The sequence below is a fragment of the Sinocyclocheilus anshuiensis genome, unplaced genomic scaffold (assembly GCF_001515605.1).
Source record: "Sinocyclocheilus anshuiensis isolate Anshui unplaced genomic scaffold, SAMN03320099.WGS_v1.1 scaffold671, whole genome shotgun sequence".
Taxonomy (NCBI): Eukaryota; Metazoa; Chordata; class Actinopteri; order Cypriniformes; family Cyprinidae; genus Sinocyclocheilus; species Sinocyclocheilus anshuiensis.
The window spans coordinates 269,837-290,877 of NW_015551031.1; the positions used below are offsets into that span (position 1 = coordinate 269,837).

At 38.4% G+C, this 21,041-nt stretch overlaps 1 pseudogene; it reads left to right on the forward strand.

Moving 5' to 3' along the window:
* The window catches only part of LOC107661183 (RIMS-binding protein 2-like), a 47,520-nt pseudogene extending 27,689 nt beyond the window's left edge, over positions 1–19,831 (forward strand).
* Positions 19,832–21,041: the final 1,210 nt, after the last annotated feature.

The window sequence follows — 21,041 nt, forward strand, 5'->3', positions numbered from 1 at the left end:
GTGGTGTTTTTTTTTTTTTTTTGCCAAGCCAGCGTGCCACGGTTTGGCGGTCTCTTTCCGAATAATCCGCAGGCTGCTCCTCTCCTCTAACAGCAAAAAGGGCCATCTGTCACAACCCCAGACAAGCGTCTGTGATAAAATGTCTTCTGTTTAATCAGGTAGCGCTGCCCACTCCCATTACCATTCCCTCAATGATCAAAGGCTCATTTCCCAGCATTCAGCGGTGCTAACAAGACTGAGGACTGGAGAGTAGGTAAATAACCCCAAGTGGGACGGGTCAGTTTGTCACGCACTTCGGCACCAGGCGCAATCTCATATACCAATCCTAGATCGATATGAGATGCGAATCAACATCCCCGTTTCTCTCAGCCTGAACGGATGAAATGTGTGCTAATAAATGAGAGAGAGTATGGGCGTGTGCCAGAATGATGCCGCCACAAGTGCGTGATATATTGAGTGGTAAATTTTGATTGGTAGATGGATTCCTGTTTGACAGTGTCCTGAGTTGACCCTCTTCTGCACTCATCAGGTGATTGGTTCCGTTTCTCTGAGCTCTGCCAGCATCGTGAGTCAATGAAAAAGTCGAACACATTTTTGAACACTGAATCTTTATTTTTAGAGCTGTTGCCTTGCATACAAATCACCAGAATTTTATTATATAGCCTACTGTGCCGCAGAGTTATGTTTCGAGCCTTAGAAATAATCACTGCACCTTTTATGAGAGAGAAAAATAACTACTGAAATAATCGATCAAAATGATTAATTCTGTTTCAAAAAATATTCTGCTTAGACCCACACTCCGTGTGCAATATGCTCTCATGGTCCATTGTAAAACACATTTAAGCACTGTTGCAGAGTCAGCCATTTTCATTTTCAGTTGTAGTCATAATTAAATGTCCAACATCTGAAGTCTGGCCAAGGTTCCTCTATTAACCCTGCTTTTCATTGTTTAAGTGACAGTTATAGAAGTTTAGCTGGATTTTTGTGAATTAGGACAGTTTATATATCCTCATTTTGTTTCCAACTCTTTTACTCTGTAGGTAAAGTCAGACTATGATCAGCTCAGAAAGGCTTTTGGTTGTGTGAGTCAAGAGAGAGACACTGCCAGGCAGGAGAAGGCTCAGCTCCAAGACAAACTGGAGAACCTTGAACAGGTCCTGAAGGTAAGATATTGGATATTGGTTAAATGGTAGTTTGATTATCGATTCAAATCCAACCAGCATTCAATACATTTTGCAGATATGCTTGTCAAACTTTAATCTTAAGAATACCAATCATTTAGAAAGAGTTTTGAGGACAGAGACATCCTTGCAAAATACTGTAAACGGGCTGTTTATTATATCATTAAACTCCTTTTTTCCCCAATGACAGCTTTTCTAATATCTAATAAGCAATCTGTATTGTTTAAGATCATATTTCCTAATGGTAGGGTCTTGCTTTTAAAGGAAAAACTGATACCAGCTGAGATAATGATGTTTAATTTATCTGACTTGTTTCTGTCAGCGTCATGTTGCTGACTCATTGTTCAATGAAAAGTGTTCCTGCACTTGTCGCTTTATTGACTGCTTGTGTCATGTGTCTCGAGAGGAAGAAAGCTCTTATAACAAGATATCGACGGCTCACCTTTGAAATGAGAAATATGTATTTATTATTGACTATGTGATAAATGATTACAGAAGAGATGAGATGGGAGAAAGAAGTAGAAATAGTATAGCAGCGAGTCGAGGAGAAAACAAGGTTTTCTGTAAAATTTCTGGATTCTTTTTGATGTTGTTTGAAGATGTCTTTTGCTCCTCAGAAATGCATAATCATTCCAGAAAGTGTTGCAGCAGCTGGACTGAAGTAAAAGATTTTCTTTTAAAGAAAAAATAGCGGTTTTTGAACTTTCCATCTATTTTAAATCCTAAATTCTTAAAGGGATAGTTCACCAAAAAATGAAAAATTCTGTCATCTGTCATTACTCACCCTCATGCCAATCCATGGCTTTTTTTAATGGAACCAGAAAGAAGATAATGTTTTGATAAAATACCCTTGTTTTAATTAGTATTTTCCTCCCATGCAATTGAAGGAAGTGGGGTCCAAAATAACATTAGACAACTGTGTGTACAGAAACATTATTCAAAATATCTGTTATGTTTCCAGAAGAAAAACATGGTTTGAAATGACATAAATTTAAATTGATGTAGCTATGTAGCGTATGCTTTTTACTTGCTATTATGTAGCTAATTAATTTTATGTTCCTTTGCACATTTGTTAAAAATAAATCAATAAGTAAATAAATAAATAAACATAAAAAATGAGTTGTTCCTGTCCTCTAAAGCTCTACAGCTGCTCCTATTTTAATGAATATGCAAAGCATTGAGTGTATAGACATGTGAGTGTGTGAGGTGTGTATGTATACTTAAAACTCCACCAAAGTCATCAAAGAAAAAAAAGAGGCTTTAACTTCCTTGAAGAGGATGGAGATGAGAACAGTGAGAGAAATGGGGAGAACCTTATAAGCTTAAGCTTTTAAGCCTCACAACATCTGATATGCATCAGTCCTACTCCTGTCCAGTTTAACTGCATCTTGAATAAAGGAGAAGGAAACCCAAATCCAAACAGTCCATTAGACATTGTTTATTGCTTTTTACTCATCAGCTTTTATTGTGGCCTTCTCGGTTTTCTGTATTTTCACAGAACATATTGTATTTACCAAGTGCCGCTCTATCAGTGGCTGTTGGTGTCATCATTCACTGTCACTATTGCACTTAATGTGTCTGTTAAAGCGCCTGTGTGGTTATTCATGATGCTTTTTCCCAGATCTTTGTCCACAGCCTGAAAACAGCAGATTAGAACAGTGATCAATGGTTTGTTTTACAATGTATCTTTAAGAAAGCAGGAGTTTCTACAAATGTCTGTCACATGTCCTAATTCTAATTTCCTTTTTTTCCCCTCTTTCTGTTTTTCTTTTCTTCAGCATATGCGAGAGGCTGCAGATAGGCGGCAGCAACTGGAGGCAGAGCATGAGAAGGCCTTGGCTTTCCTCAACTCCAGACAGCAGGAGATTAACCTTCTGCAGAAGGTAAGAACCTCAGTGAACCTCAAACATGCCTGCACACACACATATGTGTGTGTGTTTCGTTAACTACAGTCACTGTATGTCCCAGGGGTTGATTTTTATTTATTTATTTAACAGATTGTATCTTTTGAAGGTTAAAACTGAAGGTCTCGCTATTTTTAGATCACTTTTATGTATAGATGTTTAATACTTAGAATATTTTTTATATGTAATATCCTACCAAGCTGTTATTTTGTCATTTATGCGGACGTGAATTTTTTTTTAATTTAATTGTTAGTAGGGCTGCAACAAACGATAATGTTGATAATCGATTAATCCAACTATTATTAGAACGATTAATTGACTAATCATAAATTATTTCACCGATTAATCAGTAGGTGTTGATCAATTATTCAGCTTTTGTAATTCATTAACTTTGAGTTATACATATTTTATACCTATTATTATATATAGAGCTGCTTTATAGCAGAAAAAATTCTAATGGAATGTGACAATGAAGATGTCTTTTGCTCCTCAGAAATGCATGTTCCTGAAGTAAAAGATTTTCTTTTAAAGAAAAAATAAAGTTTCTACAATGTTATATAAATAAACGTGATGTGACTTACTGGAGTGCCGATTGCAGAGCTGGTGCAAACATCTGCAGCACTATAATCAGATGCTTTCTTAACTGCTATTTTCTCACGGCTGGCATCTTAGTTGTGTGTTTATTATGTTATTGAGAGAAAAGCTTGCAGCACATATTTACATATTCATTTAAACGCTGCTCTCAGCAGCATCAGTATGTTCGCTAAACCGCTGCTTGTGTATATCGAAGTTGTTTTTATCTCTAAACTACCTGCAAAACTACAAAACCACATTCTACTGGTTCGGCTTCATTTGCACATCTCATAACCGTGTCTTCTTCTATTAGACTGCAGTCCGGAGTGCTGAATTGCAGCCTTGCGCTACAGCACCACACTGGTAAAACTGCATTATTGCAGGCCTTTTACATTATGTCATATGAGATCAAACGACTTTTCCTTTAATATTTGTCTGCAATTTTTTTGTCAACAATGTTGACTAATCATTTCAGTGTTAATTGTTAGTTTATGATATAAAAATCTTTAAACTGTAAAAACTTCTAGCTATGAAATTGGATTTAGCAAGACAAAGGAGTTTGAAATGAATGCTTTTCACAGCACAGATCGCTACCATGAACCAGTTCAGTTCCTCACACCATCTTATTCATCATAATTTCATCAGTTATTTATTATATCATATCTAATGATCATGACACACTATAATTTTTTTCCAGTCCAGTGCAGAAGTTGACGTAAAAATAAGGAAATATTCTTCTGACATGGCAGCAATAGATATTCTGGCATAGTAGGGCTGGATAAAATCAGTGCAGCCACATAATAGGATCATGGCTGCAGAACTGTTTGCTTTTCTTTGTGTCTGCGGCCTTTCAGGAAGGAGCAGCGACAGGCAAACAAAGCAATTAGAGCCGACAGCAGACACCGCATCAGTGCAGATCCCTAGGGAGGGGTTTAACAGAGCTTTTACCTCACTAACATACACGACACAGGCATATATGCACAAATGACTTGCTGATACAACTTGCATGGCAATCATAGCCTGTCTGTATCTTTCAATTTCCTGTTTGCCTACAAACAAAGAGTTTTCATCGTAATTTTACTCACTTATGAGTAACTGCTGTGAACTGTGACTCAGTTTTGCCCTTCAAACACCGAATTTCCCCTCTGGGACCAATAAATCTGTCTGAAATTAGATGAAGTAGCTTTGCCAACCAAATCCTGGCAAATCTAAGATTTGATCAATGTGAAATTATAATGTCCTACTGACGTTGCAGATACTTTCTGAGATTTGGGTTCATCGGGTTTGAGTGAATGGAATCGCATTTGTACAGCTACGCTAAATATGCTATCTCTTATTTTCAGGTTCAGGCTGAAGCTGAAAAAGAGCACGAAGAAGTGGTGCATCTGCTAGAGGTAAAATATAATCTACTTGCTTTCCTTCTGTCCTATGGCATCATACTAAAGCCTAATTTATACTCCTGGCTTGGTCAGCAGAGTCTGCCGTTCGTGCAAAAAGAAACTGTCTACCCAAATTATCTGATAAACATAGAAGGGACCGATGCAACCTCATGTGTTTGATAAAAGACCTCCGTGTCTGACAGTCAGTCCAGTCTGAGAAGCTTCTGCTTGTCACGTACTATCAGCTTGACTTTTGAGGAGAACCTATGCCCCCTATGGGGTGTCCTTCCAGAGTTTCCTTTTTTTATGACCTTCATAATTTTTGCCTTTTCCCATCTTTAATATTGTTTTTTTTATATACCTTGCGATTTTGTTTCAAGCCGATCAGTTTATCCTTTTTTCCATAGTTGAATATTTTGTTTGTTTTGTGATATTTTTCATCTCTGACCCTTGTCATTCTGATTTATATATATATTTTTCCTTTTGTGTTTAAACAGAGCCATATGGACAAAATGCAGGTACACACACTCACTCATTCAGAGATTCTTTTGTAACCTTCCATTTCAATTTTTTTTTCTCATGGGAGGCATACAAATAACATGCACCATGGCACTTTAAAATAATAATTCACCCAGAAATAAATGTTTTTGTCATAGTTTACTCATTCCAAACCCATCTGACTTTGTTCCAAAGGAAAATTTTTGATTAATTTATTAATATTTTCTTCTATATGAGTAAATTGAGGCTTTTCGGCTTCTAATAGGACACAAAAATATTATAAAAGCATCATAAAAGTGGTCATTGTGATTTATGCTGCTTGTGCATTCAAATTTTTGAGACCATATTATGGCTTTGTGGGAAGAACAGACTGAAATTTAAGTCATTATGAATAACATGAGGGATGAGTAAATAATGACAGAATTTTCATTTTTGGGTGACCGGTCCCTTTAAAATCATTGCATTATTATTTGTCCTTTGAGTATCTTTGCTGCTACACTCATCTTTGTGGCCGTGAATTGTTGCTGTTAAAGAGTTAAGAGTTTAACAAACAAAATTAAGTTTCCATCAGGTCAGGTCTTCTTTGCATCAGGTCTTTTGTTGTTGGGGTGAAACTAGGACCTGATGAAATTATGTGACTGTATCGGTATTAAGGTCTGGTTAGATAATACACTTAAACGCACACACACAGAGGTTATTTAAACCTCTAATGCCTTTGCCACTAAAAAGTGTCTCTGTTTTTTGCAGTGTCTCATGCATGACACAGTGTTCTAAAAACAAGGTTCTCAAGTTAAAACTAGGGATGTGTGCCACACAACTAATTTCATTATTGTTTAAAGATTTTGTATTTTGTAAATTGTGTGTATGCCCCTTAGGATATCAGAATAAATAGGCTTCTAATAGAGGAAAAAATAATTCCCATAACATGTTGTTATTGTCACGGGCTGTGCATCCGATCAAACTTTACAGCATTTTGTCACAAATTTATGTAATTCTGGGCCATATGTCTAATAGCAGGGATTTTAATACTGTATTTTGCCCAGTGTTTGTTCAATATTTTAGGCTGGGAATCACTATGCTGCTATATATGCGTTTACAAAATAGTCAGTTTTTCTTTTCAGCCATGTCATGTTAATAATTTTGCATATTGTTGGGCATAATTTTGCATATTGCTGGTTCCTATAACAAAACCATTTGAGAACTACTGCCACAGTTCAGTGTATTTCATCTGTGTTTTTATTCCTGTGTATGATATAAATGATTTTATTTCATCGTTTGTGTATTTCTTTCTTGTATATTCCTTACCCTGACTCTCAAAGGCCAAGGTTCATGACTTAGAGCAGAAATGCCGGACACAGAGTGAGCAGTGCAATATTTTGTCGAAAGAGCTGGAAAAATATCACCTGGGGTCAGACGCGGAGGATACACTCAACACTGACTCACAGGAGAAAAACTTTTGCAACAGTTACAACAGCCTGCAGCGCCAGGCCGAAAAAAGTGAGTGAAGCATTTTTCAAACAGATGGGGGTGCATTTTCTCCCACGAACCACAGACATTTCAGAATGTTGTGAGCAGTTTTTATAACACCTTTCTAGAATTTCTGGCATTTCTTAAAATGCCCCTAATTTAAATAAAAATGCCTTGTTTTTTTTTTTTGGCTTGTCAGCCTTTTTCATGCAGCACATTGCATTCATCTCATACATTAATGTACCATGGTAAAATCATAGTGCTTTTTGTAAGGGGGAGCATTCAGGATGCATAATATTTTTTAGTAAATAGAGTGCTGCAAAGCTGCAAAAAAAGATTTTTCCATTGTTTTTTGAATTATTGCAGAAACAAGCTTTGTGACCAACAAAAGTTTGATACTTACATGTTTTGTGCATCATGATAATCTTTACAAATGAACACAACTTTAATGATTTAAAAAAAAAATATTTTTAAGCCTAAATACAATCACCATAAGCTAGACCTTATTTCATGCATTTAACCAAAAATCCATTAAAAAAAGCCCACTGTCTTCAGGATGATGGAACCAGACGTGCTAAAATGCTAACTCGTTTTGGCATAAAAAAAGAAATCATCCCTGCAGCACTCTATTCTTAAATACTAAAAGAATACTATTACTAATAATCATTATTATTATCATTATTAGAAAAACTGTTGGAAGGTGAATATTTATTATGGATTTTGTGAAATGATTAAATGTTTGATACTGCCAGTGCCAACCATTAACCTCTAGTGATATGTTTAATAAATATTAAATAAATATTTAATTTTTAAATTACAGATGTTAATACTTATTATTACTTAATGAATACATGCGTAAATAAGTAAATCATATATTTTAACACATCATTTTAATTCCTTTCATTTTAAATAAATATATTTAATTTAATTGCCTTCTCATTTGCCTAATGTTATTTTTTTTCCACAGCCTTATTTAAATCCATTTGTTTAGATCCATCCTATTGTTCAGTGATCAAAGTCATTGATTTCCATTATAACTCATGCTTGCAGGTGATGAGAGATCTGACAGATCTCCACTGGTCTCAGAACTGCCCATAGTACAGCAACACAAGACAGACAAGCCAGAGCAGCTGTCGGTCAAACCCACCGTCCAAACCCAGAGTCGATCCAGCAGCCCCATGCAAGCATCCCTCTCAGAGGTTTGTCATGCGTCTCAGCTACACTGTGATCATTCTGTTAACTGGTTGCTGCGAGCAGATAACAGTATCTGTTTATCTGTCTGTATTTTACTCAAGAGAAAAGAAATGTGCTAATTTCATGCTTTTTCAGTATAATTGGTCTCTCTCTCTATAATTAGATCCATAAATGACCTCATATCAGATGTTGAAGATTGTCTGATGCTTTAGGAAAGAAAGTCAGTTGTTTATGTGAAAACTCAATCCACTATGCCACTGAGAGCTTAGATGCCCAAAGAATGGAGTCACAAAATTCATTTAATAATTAGGTGAGGTGTGTAATTGTTTTGATGTTAAACTATTTTCTCCTCTCTCAACTGTAAACCATTTGTATGTTGATTTAGCAAAAACATTGCATCGTGTAAACACCTTGACTCGATGCTGCTATCAAAAAAGATGTTTGAGCATCTCAGCCAGCTTAACACAGCACAATTGGCTCAACCATTGACAATGGCAAAACCGGTTTGAAAACACTATCACCACCAAAGAAATTACACACTTCAGCCTTATATTTTCCCTGGGTGTGAGATTGACATCAATGCAAATAGGTAATAATCATGTCCGCTCTCTGTGCACTTAATCATACATGAATCAAATCATCCATGAACACATTGCATACACTGTGCACATTGGGAGCAGGACTGGAAAAAATGGATGTTATGTAATGATCCTCACACAAACCCTGGCATAGTACATTCACGTTAGGATATTCAATGTGGAAAAGATCAGGAACAAGTGTGTCAGCTGATTTCCTCTGTCCGTAGATGGACAATGAGGTGAGCCCAGCTCCGAGGTCCCAGACAAGATACACAGGCCAGGTCCGTCTCTGCACTGCCCGATACAGGTATATTTCTTACCTCTTTTATCCAAATTGATATATATATATATATACAGTGGGTACGGAAAGTATTCAGACCCCCTTAAAATTTTCACTCTTTGTTATATTGCAGCCACACACACAGTATATAGACACTACCATTCAAAAGTTTGGGGTCAGTAAGACTTTTTGTTTGTTAATTTGAAAGAAATTAATATTTTTATTCTGCCAGGATGCATTAAATAAATCACAGTAACAGTAAAGATATTTATATGTAACAAAAGATTTCTATTTCAAATTAAAATTTCTATATATCATAGAATCCTGAAAATAAAACGATCCTGTTTTTCACAAGAATATATAGGCGGCACAACTGTTTTCAACTGTGTGTGTATAAGAAATGTTGCTTGAGCACCAATCAGCATATTAGAATGATTTCTACTGAAAATTCTGCTTTGCCATCACATGAATAAATTACATTAATTATTGTATTGCATTAAAATAGAAAACGTTGTTTTAAATTGTAATAATATTTCACAATAAAAAAAAATCCGCCTTGGTGAGCATAAGAGAATTTAATGTTTAATGTACAAAACATTAAAACAAATTTTTACTGTCTCCAACAATTTGAACAGTAGTGAACTCTTATATAATATATATACTTATGCATAAATGTGTGTGTTTGTATTTCGCTTGTTTCTTTGTTTTCTTTCCCTCTCACTCTCTGATCTTTTGGCCAGTTATAATCCCTATGATGGACCTAATGAGCATCCAGAAGCAGAGCTCCCTCTTGTGGCAGGGAAGTATTTGTACGTATATGGAGGCATGGATGATGATGGATTTTATGAAGGTAATTGAGTTATGATACAAGAGGTGTAATTATTGGAGAATGAATTTGAATTGAATCTCCAATTGTCCAACATCTAAAAAAATCCCAACAACATATTTGCTAATGGACATAAATAATTGACATAGATGACTAACAGTGAATTAAGACAGTAAGCATCACCTGGCAGCATGTATTAAAATGACATGCTTACAAAATGCATCACAATTGCATTTTATGTAATGAGATCTGCTGCAGCTTATGAGATCTTTCTATTTCTGTTTGTTCCAGGAGAGCTATTGGATGGCCAGCGTGGCCTGGTTCCCTCTAATTTTGTGGAATTTGTCCAAGACAAGGAAAAGCCATCTATTGAGGGTGGAGAGGAGCAGGGCAGGCTGGAGCTGAGCTGTCTGAGCCTGGCGACCATAGATGGAGGCGCTCCTCTGGACAGCCTTAGCAGCGACGCCCTCGGCCAATGTAGCAATGGGACAGGCGCTCTGGATGGAGAGGAGCTGAGTGATGACATCGTGCCTTACCCCAGGAAGATCAATCTGATCAAACAGCTGGCGAGAAGTGTGATAGTGGCGTGGGAAGCGCCTCTAGTGCCCCTTGGCTGGGGCAACATCAACGGCTACAATATCTTAGTGGATGGGGAAGTACGTTCCTCTGTGCCATTTGGAGGCAGGACCAAACTGCTTCTCGAAAAGCTGGACCTGGCTGCCTGCACATACCGTGTGTCGGTACAGAGCGTGACGGACAGGGGGCTCTCTGATGAGTTGCGCTGCACCTTGCTGGTGGGCCGCAATGTTGTGGTGGCACCCACCTGTCTGCGCATGGGTGATATTTTACGTGACTCTGCTGAACTTTCGTGGCTGCCCAGTAATAGTAACTACGCCCATGTTGTGTACTTAGATGGCGTGGAGCATGCCGTGGTTAAGCCGTGCTCTTACAAACTGCGTTTTGTGAACCTGAAGGCCGCCACAGTGTACAAAGTAAAAGTGTTGGCCAAACCTCACCAGGTGCCCTGGCACATGCCTCTGGAACAGAGAGAGAAGAGAGAGGCTGGGGTGGAGTTCTGCACCCAAGCTGCAGGTGAGATTCAACTCTAAAATTGTTAAGATATTGCCCCAATATTAATTAATGCTGTTTTTAATTATTAATTTAATGAACCAGCTCAAACTACACTGATGCACTGCATAACAAAAAATGTTTCTGAAGACAATCATCTATTGCACCTTTAAGATATTTTCGATGAAATCTGAGAGCTTTCTGACCCTCCATAGACAGCAAGGGTCCTACCATGATCAAGGCACAGAAACGTAGTAAGGAGGACATCGTTAAAATAGTTAATGTGACATCAGTGGTTCAACCGTAATTTTATGAAGCTACAATAATACTTTTTATGTGCAAAGAAAACTAAAAGAATGGCTTTATTCAACAATTATTTTTCTCAATTCAATTAATTATTTTTCATTTTGGAAAGTATCACGACGCATGCATGCTTTCCTCTGAATGTAAACAAGGCGCAGCCGATGCGTGTTCTACTTCAGCAGTACCACGCGCAAGCATTGTTTACGTGCAGGAAAAGCATGCATGTGTTGTGATACTCTCCAAAATGGCACTATTGGGTAATGCGGAGGAGAAAAATTGTTGACTAAAGTCGTTCTTTTTGGTTTCTTTGCAAACAAAAACTATTCTCGTAGCTTCATAAAATTACGGTTGAACCCCTGATGTCACATGGACTATTTTAACGATGTCCTCCTTACTACGTTTCTGTGCCTTGATCATGGTAGGAACTTTGGTGTCTATGGAGGGTCAGAAAGCTCTCAAATTTCATCAGAAATATCTTAATTTGTGTTCCGAAGATGAACGTCTTACGGGTTTGGAACGACATAAGGGTTAGTAATTAATGACAGAATTTTCTTTTTTGGGTGAACTATCCTTTTAAAAAAACAAGTTTTATAAGAGTCATTTGTTTGTGAATCAAACTACACTGTTGCGTTGTATTTTCCAATAGCCACTGAAAATGTTTTTTGGGATTATAAGAATCGATGTCAGAATTGTTCAAATCTTAATCCGAAAATCTGTATTTTTACCCACTAAGGCTGACACACATATTGGACCCTAATAGCACACACAATCTCCTTTGATATGCCAAAAAGACAGAAAGCAGCTATTTTGTTGTTCTGATTAGCACAACACTCCACTTAAAATAGTCAAAAGCAACAGAAATGGGTTTAGTGAGGCTAATTGGATTAATTAATCAGGCACTTGGAAGTAATGCTTGCCCTTATACCATTATTCAGCTGTGAAGCTGTTGAAATGTCCATATTACTGTACACTTGAGTTCAAGCGAATGAATGCAGTGAACACAATCCTTTCTAAACATAATGTCTATAGTGTCAGTTGTGTTACTGTAACTAACTGGTGGTTATCTGCCCCTCCCCAGGACCCCCTCTGCCTCCTCAAGAAGTCCAGGTCCAGTGTGGACAAGCCCCAGGAGTCCTCCAAGTGCGTTGGAAGCCACCTCCAATGACACCCATGGGAACCTCCAATGGTGCAAATGTCATTGGCTACGCAGTGTGCACAAAGGGTCAGAGGGTAAGAATCTGCATGCATCAGCAGTCATATCTGGTGATGTTTATGTGACAGAACAGTTCTGGACCGCATGAAGGCTAAACAAGAGTCATCAAGACCTATTTTTATCAAAAAGTGATACTGATGCCCTCTGTTGGTGGAGTTGGGTGATTCTAAACACTTGAATTCATTGTTTATGGTGGTTTTAGGTGATGAAAGATTCTCACACTAACAGTCTTTTTGTTACGTTATTTGGATGATTAATGAGGAGAATGTTGATTCTAAAGGTGCGGCCACATGCAGTCGCAAAAAAAAGGTCCATTATCTATTGTTTCCTATTCAAATTACCAAATTTTGCCTGCAAAAATTCGCTAAATAACTGTAAATGCGACGTCATCTTAATGCTAATACTAATGCTGTTTCAGATTGCTGAGGTGTTGTATCCACTGGCAGACTATGCGGCAGTAGAACTGAACCGTCTCCAGTGCTTGGAGGCCCGTGAGGTTATTGTCAGGACTTTATCAGCACAAGGGGAATCTCAAGACTCCCATGCCGCCGTCATTCCAAACCACCTGCTGGTGCCTCTTCCTAAAACCCTCCCTCCTTCTCATCACATACAATCACCTCTCCCACCCCAGCAGTCCCAACCAATGCCTCCTCATCCCCAAATCCGGGCCCTTCCCCCTCACCCTGGACCACAACCATCCACCCATCTCCAACCCCTTCCCGTTCGCCCCAACCAGCCCCCATCTCATCTCCATCCCCACCGTATGCCCCATCCCACACAGCCCTCTCCACCCCACCTCCAGCCTTTACCACCACACCCCATTCCAATGCCTCAGCCTCAGTCGTCCATGCCATCCTCACATTCCCCAACTGCCCCTTCCCCAACCCCAAAGACCACTAAGTGCCAGAGAGCTGGAAACCAAAGAGCCAGGGCCAGGAATGCTTCATAATGGAGGGGGCCCACCTCAGCCATGGGAGCCTGGCTGCTCCCCATCAGGCATGCCCACAGGTCTGCCACATGGACACACCCTGGATGCCCCGGCCTTCCCGAACCACCGCTCCCTGTCACCTCAAAGGATCCTCCCCCAGCCCAGGGGTACACTCATTCCTGACACTGTGGCCAAGGCTATTGCCCGAGAGGCAGCCCAAAGAGTGGCTGCAGAGAATGGACGGGTGAGTCAAGTCAGCAAAAAGCATGTTATATAAAGTAGCTGCAAACTTTAACCCTAGAATGCATGACTCAAGAAACTTGAATAACGGGGGTCAAGTTGACCCATATCGAAGTCAATGATTTTTAATCAGAAATAATTTCTTCTTCCTTTTCTTCTTCTTTTTATTGTTTTCTATATTTTCTATAAATTTTATTTAGATTTTTATATAGATGATAAAAATCAAAATACAATTGCTATAAAATAAAAAAACAATAAAATAATATATATATATATATATATAATGTACAGTGGGTCTTTTTATTGTTTTCTTTATAAAAGAAAATTCATCATATAAAGCTATCATATCTCTTCACAAGATTAAAGCATTCAATACATATGGATTCATTTTACAACAACTTTAAGATCTTTGTGGATATTTTATGTTTTGGTTACCTGGACTTTGAATGGAGGTACAGAAACCTCTCAGGTTTCATTAAACATATCTTAATTTTTTTAGAAGATTAACCAAAGTCTAATGCATTTGAAACTCCATGAGGATGATTAAATGATGACATGGACGGGTGAGTCAAGTCAGCAAAAAGCATGTTATATAAAGTAGCTGCAAACTTTAACCCTAGAATGCATGACTCAAGAAACTTGAATAACGGGGGTCAAGTTGACCCATATCGAAGTCAATGATTTTTAATCAGAAATAATTTCTTCTTCCTTTTCTTCTTCTTTTTATTGTTTTCTATATTTTCTATAAATTTTATTTAGATTTTTATATAGATGATAAAAATCAAAATACAATTGCTATAAAATAAAAAAACAATAAAATAATATATATATATATATATATAATGTACAGTGGGTACGGAAAGTATTCAGACCCCCTTAACAGAATTATTAATTTGATCATACATGCTTAAATGTTTCAGTAATGTTCAATTGTTCTTTTTCATGTACTGTATATATACACTAAAACAAATTAAATCTAACATTATAATAACTAAAACTAATGTGTTTAAGTGAGAATTTGCTGACTTTTTATTTATAGTTTATTTTATTTATAGATTATTTAGAAAATCTATAAATTAATATATAATTATCTTATTTTTAGTTAATTTTGTGAACAGAAACAACATTTTGATAAAGAATTATTGATTTATTATTATTATTATTATTATTATTATTGCCAGTTAGAATTCCATAGGAAACATATACATGTCATTCTGACCCCCTTTTCAAAGACTAGGAGTAGTTTTTTTGAAACTATGAATAACAAATATGCAAAATTTTTGCTGAGGCTTACATACAACATTTATGAGAAATACAAATTATTCAAATTATTTTATTGAAAAAATTATCATAATAACACCCTATCAGGTCAGTTTTGACCGTTTTTGCATTCTAGGGTTACTACGTGCAAATGAGAACTCTTTTAAAAAGTTAATGAACATACAGAAGATTAGCTATCTTGTTAGTATTTAACCTCAGCATAACTGTCAGATTTCTTTATTAAGACTTCTGAAAGTACTTTAATATATTTAGATGGAGAGGAGAAGCCAGGGCTTTCACTCTCAAAATTCAGACGAGGAAGAGGATGAGGAAAGCTATCAGGCCCACAGAAGAGGAGCATCTGTGGATGACTTCCTCAGGGGCTCAGAGCTGGGCAGGCAGGTATGGCAGTTGAAGTGATTGCCTTACCATACAACAACAGGCATAAGAGGCAAATGTCAGCATTGAATGTTTAGGTGTTTTGTATTTGCTTATGTTTTCATTTTTTCCTCACAATCTGCATTTCACAGTCTCATTACAGTCACAGCGAAGAGTATCATACAGAGAGCAGTCGAGGCTCGGACCTCTCGGACATCATAGAAGAGGACGAGGAGGAGTTGTATTCTGAAATGCAGCATGAAGAAGGCAGGCGACGAAACTCCCACAATGCACTCAAGGTATTCCAAAAATGGAAGACATCTCACAATATGTCAATGACATCTTGGTTTGCATGGCTTTAACTAGTTTGGTTTCTTCCCGATTCAAGACCGGAGGCAGCACTCCATCTTCGAGTCAGCTGGATCGGGAATCATACCGGAAGCCATCTCACAGAGGTCCTCACCCTCAGCGCCAACCCCTCACGGTCCCATCCATTGGTCAGTTTTCTTCCAGTTTAAGACGGGAGTCTGAGACTTGCGTTCAGGGCCTGTCTGTCCTCCTGCTCCACATTTTCTCTGTTTGAACTGTTCATTAGCTTGTCAATGTGTGCCAGACCGCCACTGTGTGTTCCAGCCATAACCATATCCTGTTGCTTTCAATCATTATAACCCTCTCTGAATCTTTAAATCGATTAAATGCCAGAGTAGTTAGGCGTCTTCAGCCTGGGCAGGTTGATGCAGAACAGCCTTCGCGTGGTATAACGACTCTCTGATTGGTGTTTCCCTCAGAGATAACCACTGAGAGTAACAGTGAAGGGAACCTCTCTCCCGTCAAGGAGGATGTTTACTATGGCAGTGTAGCGCGACACAGGACATGGTCCTCCCGAAGGCACGGGGGACGCAGGCCTCCTTATGGTACGTGCATTTAGAGTGAGGTCTGAGGAGAAAGAAAATGGCCAAACGCATGAAACTGCACTGGACTGCACCGAGATGGAAGCTTGTGTTGGAAGCGGTGCTGTAAGATAGCGCCTATAGCAACATGTTTGCACAGAGAATGCTCCTCCCCCTTTGCACTGCCCCACCAATGGATGCCTGCCAAACCCCTCCTCTTTTTCAACCTGACCACAATCATACTTTTACTTTGGCCATGCATGACTGAATGGTGAAAGTTAAAGGGTGGCATCTCGCACCGAACGAATGCCACCGAATATTTATGAAGGTAACGGTTGACCAGGAAGAGAACGCAAACCGTTCCTTGGCATCGACTGCAAAGGCAACTGTGTGGAATGCACATTGGGCATGTTGGAGTCACATTTGAGCACAGCTTCGTAGTTGCAGCAGGGACAAAAGAAAACAGGTGTAGTTTTATCTGGGGCTAATGTGCCCCATCTGATGGGTCTTTCTCGGATCCAGATCTCTGCATGGTTACAGTAGCTCAGACTGCGTGTGCTCCCCCTCTTGTTCTCCCTCTCTCTCTGTCTGTCTGTGTGTGCGCCTGTCAGGAGCTTAATGTTTGGCTTGCTGCTCATCTGTAATTGGCTGCCATATGGGTGTTTCACTCCCAATCACCATACTACACCCACACACACTGGCAAACACAAACAGCGACACACATCATAACCATCATATTACTGTAAGAAATGTCTGTTTTCTTCAACCCACCCCAAGATGTGTTTGGCAGATAAATGGATTGTGCAAGTATGGAGAGGAATTTCACTCCATTGGACTGAATTGCATGCTTATTCATATTGTCTATTGTAACATACAGAGATGAGAACATGTATGCTGTTAATTCTTTGGATGTGTGTATGCCCATCTTTAAAAAGTCTTGAATGCTTGAACTTTAAAGACATGCATATTGTATTTTTTTTTATTCCAGGACAAGTGGACAGCCATATTTGGGTAGTTGACAATATCTAAATAACATCAAATAACATAAAATTTGTACAGTATATATTAATATGTGATTTTTTTGAAAGAAAGAAATGTATACTTTGTTTAGCAATGATGCATTAAATTGAACAGAAGTGACATTAAAGATGTTACTAAAGATTTCAATTTCAAATGAAAAATACATTTTATCACAGTTTAAAATGAAAAATATTAAGCAGTAGAACTATTTTCAACATTGATAATAATAAGAAATGTTTCTTGAACACCAAATCATGATTTCTGAAGGATCATGTGACACTGAAGACTGGATTAATGGCTGCTAATAATTCAGCTTTGCATCACAGGAATAAATTTCATTTTAAAATATATCGGCCTAATAAAATAGAAAACAGTTTTAATTATAATAATATGAAGCAATTTTACTGGTTGTGATCAAATAAATGCAGCCTTGGTGAGCATGAGGGACTTTTTTATATATACTTAACTTTTATATATATATTTTTGACATGTAATCCCTCAATTAATAGAAGCAGCATTTACAGTAAATATACAATAATTATAAAAATGATTATGTAAAAATATTACACTGCAGGACTTGGCTATCTAGCTATCCATGTAAGGGGTAGTAACATGGTGCCAATTAATCCTGCCTATTAGACATCTTGGTTTTTACTCATCATTTTCATTTTAGATGGATACCGGGACCGAAGCCGCCGCTCTCCCCCGTACTATGATGAGTCTGAGCAGGAGGATCAGTTTCGAATCTTCGTGGCGCTCTTTGACTATGACCCCCTCTCCATGTCCCCTAACCCTGATGCAGCTGATGAGGAGCTCCCTTTTAAAGAGGGACATATAATCAAGGTACCGCTCAGTTGGAGTTAATGATCTGTTGTTAAATGGCCCACCCATTGTTTCAGCAGCCTTCTGTCTGTGTGTTTAAGGTGTATGGGGATAAGGATAATGATGGCTTTTATCATGGGGAGATCCGGGGCAGGTCTGGACTTATTCCCTGTAACATGGTGTCGGAAATCCGTGCAGAGGATGATGAAACTATGGAGCAGCTCATGAAACAGGGATTCCTCCCTCTCAACACTCCTGTAGACAGAATAGGTAGGTGTTTTCCATGTCACATGTCTCTAAACCTAATATAACGCATACAAAAATAGAAAACTTTCCCAATGTTTTTGTCTTTATCGATGTTTCCTGTCGGCTCAATTTTTGAGTGGACTTTGCTGTTCCGATGAGCATGAACGGTATACGAGTGGAGCGACTGAGCGGAGCGCACACGCATAGAGCGGGATAACACGCAGAGAGTCACACCACGTGAAAGTGAAACCTGAGCGGTGAACTCATTTTCGGCAGCCGAAATTTCGGTGCATTTTTTTTAGCAATTTAAAAATATTACAAAAGGATTTTTTACACGGCACCCCTGCTCTCGACAGACGGCACCCCAGTTGGGAAACACTGACCTAGACCATGCCAATCAATCCAATCTTGTTTTGAACATAGCCTGCCTCTCTCACAGAAGAACTGATTCTCTCTCCTTCAACAGAACAAAATAGGAGAGGTCGCCACCCAGTGGCCACAAGACGAATGGTTGCCCTGTATGACTACGACCCCAGAGAGAGCTCACCAAACGTGGATGTTGAGGTGTTAAACGCACTCGCATTTATTTATTTATACACTCACAGGTTCTCAATCTGCTGCATACGCGTGTCTGTAGAGTTACTGATTATGTGCTTTCTGTGGCAGGCTGAACTGACATTCTGTGCTGGCGATATCATTGCTGTTTTTGGGGATATAGATGAAGACGGCTTCTATTATGTAAGTCTCAGTGTTGTGCTGACCGCTCACGCTGCTTTATTCTGAGCCTGCAGCACTATTGTGTTTTGTTTTTTTGTCTTTCAGGGTGAGCTTAATGGACATCGGGGCTTGGTTCCATCCAATTTTCTCGAAGAAGTGCCTGATGACGTGGAGGTCTATCTGACGGACACTCCCTCCCACCGCGGTCAGGACGAGCCCAATCCGGTACTGGCACTGCGCCCAGAGACCAAACGGGTACACCATCGCCGTTCTCAGCGCTAGGCCCTGTGTCCATTCATCCTCCGTTTGAGTTTCGGTCCACTCGCCGTCTCTGTGTTTTCTTGTGCTTGTTTGTTTTTTCGTTATGTGACCGTGGTGGTGATTTCCAGTCCAACCTTTCTTGCTCTAGGAAAGGGAGAAGCAAAGCCCACTGCAAACAGAGCCTTTTTGAGAGCATAGAGAGACAGGTACGAACGTGACTCTATTAAGAAAGCGAATGTTCGTAGAGGGTCGCCAGAAGACTGTGGAAAAGGCCAAATTCCGTTCCTGCACCGGACTACGAATAAAGCATAAAGCATTTTTGCACTGAAACACAAAACCCTACTTAAGTGAAGCTGTTTGCATTAGTCAAAGTGCTTTGTGAAGTCCATAGGGTCTGTGGCTCGTGATTTGTGACCTTGTTAAAAGACTGATTTGGAAACTAGTTTGTAGTTGACGCATGCCTGTTTTTTTCCAGAACAGACCTGTAGCTTTGATATAAAAGTAAACTACATTACCCCAAATGTTGTATTTCAAAGGAGGCTTTGTTTCTTTTTGTATATTGCACATTGTCCAAAAACTCTATTTTTTTTTTAGATCATATGAACTAGCAGAACATTTATTACTCATTCCATCTCTTTCTGAGAGACTAAAATAATATCATTCATGATGTAATTACAATAAATCGAAATAAATTAAAAACTAAAACAAATATGTATTTTTGCTAGTAGACATTTAGTGAATACATATGTTTGTTTTTGTGTATGTGGTGGTGTTGTTTTTTTCTCCTCATAATTTTTTTTAATTTTTTTATGATGTTGCTGCATTCTAATTTCCTTTTTTCCCCACCGGCTTTGCCAAAAAAAGAAAAAAAAGCTGAGGAATATTGTTCATTTCCTGTCCTAGCAGACTTTTGTCTTGCTAGGTAAGTTGAGCAAACTGGCGATACCAGTGATCAGTCTCATGCATGGGATTTTATACGCAGCCTTTATGAAATTTTTGAATGCATTTTTATGGGTAAATTATATCATTGGGATGTAGCATTAGTTGAATAAGAATGATCTGTTGACGTCTAAAGATACATTTTGTTTTAGATTTTTCTGCTTAAAGGAATAGTTCACCTCCAGATGAAAATGTATTTACTCACCCTCTGGCCATCCAAGATGTAGAAGAATTTGTTTCTTCACTGTAACAGATTTGAAGGAAATTCCCTAAAGTGAATGGGTGCCATCATAATGATAGTCCAAACAGCTGATAAAAGCATAATAATACACAAGTAATCCACATGACTCCATTCTATGAACTAACGTCTTGTGAAGCGAAAAGTTGAGAATTTGTAATGAACAAATCCATCAAGACATTTTTAATGTCAAACCATTTAATTTGGGTAAAATACAGTACGAGTCCTCTTCATAATATTGCTTCCTCCAGTGAAAAGGTCATCTTGTCTGAATCAGGAGAGAAATATGCACAGATCAAGCACCATTTACACACGAAAACAGTCCTAAATAGTTCTAAACAAATATGTCTGGATTTTGCTGTGAGAAGACAACAGGGGATGGACCTCTTCACTGGAGTAAACGTTACTGTGGATTATGGACTCTTTGGCCAGAAGTGAAGTTTAAAGTTAAAATGCCTTAATGATGGATTTGTTTCTTACAAATACGCAGCTTTTGAAATTAATTGATGGACTGGAGTCATGTGGATTACTTGTGGATTATTGTGATGCTTTTATCAGCTGTTTGGACTCTCGTTCTTTATTTCCAAATTTACTGCAGAGGATCCATTGGTGAGCAAGTGATATAATGGATCCTCTGC